Here is a 7,922-nt window from a genome sequence, read left to right on the forward strand (position 1 = left end):
ATAAACAAAAATACAGTGAACAAAGGACGGGATGTCAAACAAGACAGGGGGTGCCATAAAAAATAGTAAGAAAACTAAAGATATGAAAGACAAGAAGTCACGTAAAAAAGAAAGACAAGAAGTCAGAAAAAGAAAAAGACAAGAAGTCAGAAAAGGAAAAGACAAGCAGTCACGTAAATGAAAGAAAGCTAAGCAGAAAAAGAAAAAGACAAGAAGTCAACTTAAGAAAGCCCAAGTGGGAGGAGCTAGCAAAGGTATAAAAGGCCAAGAGAGGCAGACAGAAAACAGAAGACACACTGGGTCGGCCTGAAGAAGGCAAAAATATGCCGAAACGTCGCGAACGGCCCAGTTGATACTAAATGTGCACTAAAACCCTAGATAAGGGCAATTTTTTGAACCAGGGCAGGGACACCACCACCCGGCCCCATCGATGGCCCGTGCACCTCAGGCTACCAGCTTGCTGGTGGCCTGATTCTTTTCTCAACACCTAACCAGCCAGTGCCTCGTGGGGTTGGGGGTGCCCCTGCCCTCTATCTTACCCTAACCCTAACCATAGGGGGGTCCCTAAAACAAAAAACAAAAAACGAAGACAAGAAGTCACGTACAGAAAAACAAGTAGAAAAAGAAAAAGACAAGAAGTCACGTAAAAAAGAAAAACAAGTAGAAAAAGAAAAAGACAAGAAGTCAGAAAAAGAAAAAGACAAGTAGTCACGTACAAGAAAGAAAGATAAGCAGAAAAAGAAAAAGACAAGAAGTCAGAAACAGAAAAAGACAAGAAGTCACGTACAAGAGAGAAAGGTAAAGAAACCGAGTAAGATAAAACAAAGAGAATAATGTAAACAAACACACGGAAAGGATTTAATGGAAGGGGGTGCCATAAACAAAAATACAGTGAACAAAGGACGGGATGTCAAACAAGACAGGGGGTGCCATAAAAAATAGTAAGAAAACTAAAGATATGAAAGACAAGAAGTCACGTAAAAAAGAAAGACAAGAAGTCAGAAAAAGAAAAAGACAAGAAGTCAGAAAAGGAAAAGACAAGCAGTCACGTAAATGAAAGAAAGCTAAGCAGAAAAAGAAAAAGACAAGAAGTCAACTTAAGAAAGCCCAAGTGGGAGGAGCTAGCAAAGGTATAAAAGGCCAAGAGAGGCAGACAGAAAACAGAAGACACACTGGGTCGGCCTGAAGAAGGCAAAAATATGCCGAAACGTCGCGAACGGCCCAGTTGATACTAAATGTGCACTAAAACCCTAGATAAGGGCAATTTTTTGAACCAGGGCAGGGACACCACCACCCGGCCCCATCGATGGCCCGTGCACCTCAGGCTACCAGCTTGCTGGTGGCCTGATTCTTTTCTCAAAACCTCAAACCCTAACCCAACATTGGAAGTCCGGTTCTTTGTCTACAAATTTGGACAAAAGACAAGGGACCCCTTTCATTTGTGGGAAGTAGCTGACCCTGACGAGGTTGTGCGATGTTCTCTGCACGTGGCCTGCAACCTCATACCACTGGACCCTCACACCACACTTTTCTGGTCAAGAGCAGGACTGGAAAGGATGTTTGGACCCAGAGCTAGGCTCTTCACGTCCATGTCCATGCACGAGTGTGTTAACGTGCAGACAGAACTTGACCAGCACCCACCGGACATCTTGCCAGCTTTGGCAGAGATTGCCACTAGGCCTAACGTCACCTTCTGGCAAGTTTATGTGGACAGCCCACACACTCATTATATGTCCACATTCCGGCACCCCATTAGTGGATTGATCGTCACTGGTGGCCTCGGCCACCCGAATTACGTTCAGGCGGTGGCCACCAGAGCTGAGGACTACTACATCCACATGATGGACTTGGCCAGGAAGGCAGCAGGTAATTATAACCTGAGAATAGAGATCGTGGAGGGGATAGAAGGGAAGGAACTGGCAGACTTTACAGACATTGTTTATGCATGCTCATTCTTCGACTTGAGTGCATTACATAAGTGCCTGACGGACTTCCCCCTCGTTGTACCCTTTAAACGGGAACAGGAACAGCCAAGCGTGAATGAAATACTGTCTCGCTGTCTAAAGTATATGGCTGACCAGCTCCGGCAACTTGGGGAGAAGCACACAGGCAAAGGCGGCTTTCTCCCAGTGTGGAAGGCATTCCAGCTGGAGCTTGCGCTGGAGGAGGCATTATACGGGCACCCCTTGTCCAACATGGACAGACAGTACTCTGCAGCACTCGGGACCAGCTCGCTGCACGAATTCAGTGCAACCAACATGCGGGGCTTCATGGGCCTGGGTGCAGCAACTGGTGCAGCTGTTGACGACTGCCCACCTCCTCTGGCACACTGGACAAGGGACACACTCCAGATGAAAAGAATCGAGAGGCTATTTGCTCTCACATTGACTCTCGAGTGCGAGCCTTCCGTGCTGGGACCTGAGCTTGTAAAACTCCTGCTGAAAGACCTCTTCAGGAGGAACGACGGCATCTTCATCTCAGAGCTGCAAGGGGAAAAATGCCCAGAGAATTTAAAGGGACACATTAATCTGGCTGCACTGACGGAGAACCTGGCCACCAGAGACTCCTTCCCGACCCCATTCACCTTTGCCCGGGCGAGGAAGCTTGTTGAAGGGGAAGGGAAGAATGTACAAGAATGCCTGAGAGCAGGATTCCTTGAGCTGAAGGTCAGGTGGTTCCCAGACATTAAGTACCGCGACATAAAGGGAACAAGGAGGGCTTCTTGGAACTTGATTGATTATGTAGAGATACATAATGAAGACAGGGAGCCTTCCATCGAGTCCCAGGCCATGGCCATAGTGGGAGATGTGGCCATGGAGATGGAGCGCCGTGGACTGTGCTACGCCAGGACCCTTGAAAGGTACAGAGAGCATGGAATGCCATGGCTGGCGCAAGTGATGAAGAGGATTCCGGGGAAGACTGAAAAACACACACGGAACAAGGTCTTGGTGCTGGTCAGCTCAGTGGGACTTATCATGAATAAGGATTTTGTGTCATATGAGAAAGTGAAGGACCTACTCCTGGAGCTGAAGATGACACAGGCAGAGCTCCAAAAGTACAGGATCCTTTCAACGTCAGTCTGTGAAAAGGTTTTCGGCTTCACTCTCTATAAGCTCCACTATGACATTCTTTATCGAATGGGGAACCCAAAACCCCATGCGGAGAAAAAGTTGCCTCCAGATCTCCCCCTGGAGATGGAGGAAGAGGATGCACCTGTACTTGAAGAGGATGAGGAACCTGACCTATTGCAGACGAGAGCTGTGTACATGCCCGCTCAAACCAGCAGACACTGGACACAGCAGGAAGAGGGATTTATCAACCTTGATCCAACAATCTCCACTGGCGTGGCGTACAAGGAGTATGTCGGACAATGCAAAGCAGCAAGACTACCTGCAAGGTCGTACAAGGGCTTTGGGAGAAAGCGAAGAGACCTTCTCAGGGATGCATAGGCATACAAGCTGATTTCCTGTTCTAATCATGTCCTTTCTTTATTTTGACTTTATGCTTAGAACTAGCACAGTAGGACATATTTGTTTATCTTTTGAATCCACTTTAAGACAAGTGTGAATTTGATTTCTGTTGTAGTTGATCTTGAAGAAGTGTGATCTCAGTTCATTTTGTGGTGTTCACAAGTTCCACTGTAAATAGAGGTATTTAAAATAAAAAAAAACCAAAAAAAAAAACCACCCCTCACATGGACTCTGCCTTGACGTGGCGTGAGGGCTTACGTGTCCCTCTGGGATACAACCAAAGAGTCCAGCAGCTGATCAGCGACCAGCTGAACCTCCAGGCCATAACAGTGAAGGACAGAGCAGTATACTTCCTGTCCCTCACCCTCCTGTCACTGCCTGGAGGTTCAGCTGGTCGCTGATCAGGTGTTTCTCTCCCTATCACTATCTCTCTCTCCAGGGCGGAACTGATTACGGGTTTACGCCCTCGGGCCAGCTCTCGGAGGAAGAAACACCTGTGCCTCGTCAGTGTGGATTGCATTTAAGCCAGGAAACAACGGTTGTTTTTCGCTGGATTTGTAAGAATCGCGTAAGTGAAATTCTAGCAAGTGTTTTTCCGTGTCGTTGTGTGTTTGAAACTAACAAGCGTTTCCTTATGCGCAGACCCTCTGGACTGTTTTCCCTGGTGTTCCCTGAGTGGCGAGTGTTCGAGTGGATTCCTGTGATTGTTTGGAGAGAAACGAGAGTTTTCCCCTGGATTTCCCCCCGGAGCCATGCCCGTTTCACCTTTTGTATATACACTTGTTGGACACTGTACGTTAATAAATTCTCTTGTGTGCATCCATCCCCGGAGTGCAGCGCGTGACTCCAAGTTGCACACCGTGACGCCTTCCCCACAAAGTTACCTGAATACATACCTGTTCACCAAGCACACACCTACCTACATACTTACCTGGTCGTAGCGAATACTCACCTGAATACTGTGCAAATGTTGAATAATGAAAATTAAAACAATTTGATCAACGTTTGTTGTTACTATTTATTAAATTTTATTTTCAGTTGTTCATGACGGGACAAACAGTGTTGGGGGAAAGAGAAAGATGAGAGAGATGAGAGAGAAAGATGAAGGAACAGAAAAACTGGGCAACAGGGACAGTGAGAAAGGACACAAAAGAAAAAAAAATCTCCCGTTTTTGGTTCACATTAACTTAAATAGATATTTTTTTGAAGAACATTTGATTTTTTGAAAGACAATTTAAAAAAGAGGAAAAGAAAAAAAGACTGGACACCATGGAAAACGGCTGGACTGTGGTGCGCTATGGCCGCCGGCGCCAACGTGACCGCCAAGTGTTCTGGGACGGGTACGGGTACGCTCCTTTTCCTCTCGGAGAAGGGATTATCTTCCACAACCTAACCCTAACAGTGTACAGTGACTGATCAGGCAGTACAGTTTTAGGAACCTTTTTAACTGAGGCAGGATGGCATTTTGGTTTTTAATCAGAATCTACCCTTCAGCCAGAATTCATTTAAAGAGCTGTGGGAACAGCTACCTGTGACTGAATCTCTGTCCGTCAGTTTGGACACTACCTCAACCGTGAACAGCAATACAACGGGTCATGATGAAACCTGGAGGCCAGATGACACCATGGAGATGTTTCAGATCATCAATGAGCAGCAATTAGCTGAAAACTTTGGTGAAAATCTCTTTGAGCTGCCAAATGACATTTTGCAAAAAGACGGCATTACACCTGCAGCCTCCACTGTTCCGGTTACGACAGATTACCCTGGCGAATGTGGGTTTCAGCTGAGATTCCAAAAGTCTGGAACAGCAAAATCAGTGACTTCAACTTGGTGGGGAAAATGCAAAGCAAACGTGTGGTCGCAAATTTTGAAGCCACCCTGATAACCTTCTCCCACCAACGATGTGGAGATCCAAGCCTTTTAGATCCAGTTAAAATCAAGACACTTAAAACGATGATAAATGCAAAGACTGGTAACAGCGCAAAGAACCATAAAGCAAGAGAATTTTTAAAAAACTATGAGAAATAAACTAGGCTCTGCCCATGACTCAATCTTTGCCTCTCTTCCTACCTCATCTCCTCTAACTCCATCTGCTGTCCATCTGAGAAAAAGGCACAATTTGCTATTGCATTAGTCTATTATTTAAATTGTCCACATTTAACAATTCTTCACCTAATCCACAATAAAGTAATGATAAAAACTGTTATGGAACCTAGAAATTGTATTTGTTATTGTTTTTATACTTGGATCTGTTGTGCCAAAGTAGGTATCCCCGACAGAATTTGTTTCCCCTGTGCTGGGAGCACGCAGGAAGTACTGATGTTTTCATTTTGTGAAAAATTAGTATCGTTACATTACCATACAACAGAAAATTATATATATATATGGAAAAGCCGACGTAGGACAGTTTTCCAGTTTCATTGTACTACTGTACTATGTATGACTGTGCAATGACATTAAAGAGTTATCTCATCTCACGGGGTATCAGATGGGATTATTTTAATAAAACATTAACATTTTGGCTGATAACTATTTTTATTCTCCTGTAACTTTACTCTAAAAAGAGCTAAATCCTCTAAAGTTTCAGGAGTAATGCGTCATAATAAGAAGTGTTTGTGAATGAAAAATCAGCAATGTGGGATACTGTTTGTCCGTGATTTACACAGGGGGAACAAATTGTGGCAGGATCAGCCTGATATTATTTGTATCGCACTATAACTTCGTTGTATAAAGAGCTAACATCTCAAAAATGTCAGGAGTAGTTAGTCATTATGAGAAGTGTTTGTAAAATTTGCCACCGACATCCATGTGATCAACAACAGACACACGTCATTGCCCTTCGTGGTCTAAACCAATCAGAGATAGTCAGGGGCGGGACCTCTGTAAATGTCCTTGGTCCAGCTGAAAGTGCAGGTGGATAGAGAAAGGTGAGTAGCTTGAATGAAGCGATACCGATTCATTAAATCCTGAATTGAATGAATATAAATGTATTTTACCAGAAACGCCAGAGTCTCAGGCTAAAGCTCACAAAACTATTTCAACAACAACCAGCGAATGAGAGCAGGAAACGGTAAACACAGAGCGGACCGGCGCATCAGAATTAGCTTAGCCGCCGTCGGGGCTGAAAGCCAAAAGCTCACTAATTCTGATTCGTCGTGTCTGAATCGTCTTTACGTCTTTTTTGCGCAAGATTCTGGGCTGCAGGTTTTGTCTCTCTTCAACCAAAATTCACTAGGCCAGCAGCAAAAGAAGAACCAAACTATGCTTCACATTTGATAAATATCGTCGTTAATTCCCTATTACTTTTGCTGTTTTGCTTCCAACACGATAAAAACCACAGTTCATGCACAGCTCTCGCTCTGTACTTCAAGAAAAGTTTCCCATCTCAAACATGTGTTTTCCGCATTACTCATTTGCTTATTACCCATCAGTCTACCGTTGTTTACAGCGCTGGCGGCCGCTGTCTTTTCTTTTCTTTGTACTTAAATGACCTCGGACAAGAAAGAATAATTTCTGCTGTTCAATACTGAAGAAATGTAAACTTTTTCAAATTGGGTATAATTGCAGAATATTTTTAAGGTTATCTGCTATAAAATCCATGCCAGGAAAATCTCCTTCATGTTTTTTTTTTCTATTTTATTCTCAGTTACTTTGACACAACGGCATGTGCTGTGATGTTCACATCTCTGATAAAGTTTAGTGTCAGTACTGATAAATGATCAGAATTACAAGATTTCTCACTGTCTGAGGAAAAATTGCACCAAATCGAATCTGGACCTTGTGAAGCGGAATCAAGTGGATTATAGAAATCAGTGATGATACCCAGCCCTAGTGAATATCCTAGGACCGACAGAAGTGGATATAACTGACCGTGGGCAATGAGAAAAGATGAAAAGAACGATTGATAACTTTTTTGTCAAGTTAAGGCCTGATCGATCTGAAATTCATAGCCAGTGCTCTGACAGGGAGCCATCAATCTTTGAACGCTGATTTGGGTGCGCCCAACTTTTTTTTTTTAATGGTGTGCATAAGAAAAAAAGTTTTGCGCACTCAGAGAGAGACAGTGACACTTGCTGTGGATTTGGAAAAAAAAAACACACAGAAAAACCAAAGAGAAGGACAGGCACACAAGTCGATTTGTACCGCATTGAGCCAGCAGAGGGAGCCCCTCTGGTTCAATCCCAGTTGCACAGCAGCTAACCAGCTAACCAGCTTCTGTGTGTGTGTGTGTGTGTGTGTGTGTGTGTGTGTGTGTGTGTGTGTGACAGAGAGAGAGAGAGAGAGAGAGTGACACTTGCTGTGTATTTAAGAAACAAACGCTCAAAGAAACCAAACAGAATGACACAGGCAGAAAGACACTGTTTTATTTTGGTAACCAATGATGCATTTCTTCTCCCCTTGTACAGGGCCTTTTATGACAGGAACAGGAACCACAGAGCGTCAGCCGCACAC

General features: G+C 44.2%; 1 long non-coding RNA gene across 1 annotated transcript in view; it reads left to right on the forward strand.

Moving 5' to 3' along the window:
* The first annotated feature begins 6,341 nt into the window (after positions 1-6,341).
* The window catches only part of LOC146647236 (uncharacterized), a 4,238-nt gene continuing 2,657 nt past the window's right edge, over positions 6,342-7,922 (forward strand). Inside the window, exons 1-2 of the long non-coding RNA XR_014908826.1 lie at positions 6,342-6,397; positions 7,877-7,922. The exon at positions 7,877-7,922 is cut by the window's right edge and continues 124 nt beyond it. This is a non-coding gene — a long non-coding RNA (uncharacterized LOC146647236). The remainder of the gene's footprint in view (positions 6,398-7,876) is intronic.

Source organism: Rhamphochromis longiceps, linkage group LG19 (genome assembly GCF_057381845.1).
Source record: "Rhamphochromis longiceps isolate RC_006_pf linkage group LG19, R_longiceps_female_GT1.1, whole genome shotgun sequence".
Lineage (NCBI taxonomy): Eukaryota > Metazoa > Chordata > Actinopteri > Cichliformes > Cichlidae > Rhamphochromis > Rhamphochromis longiceps.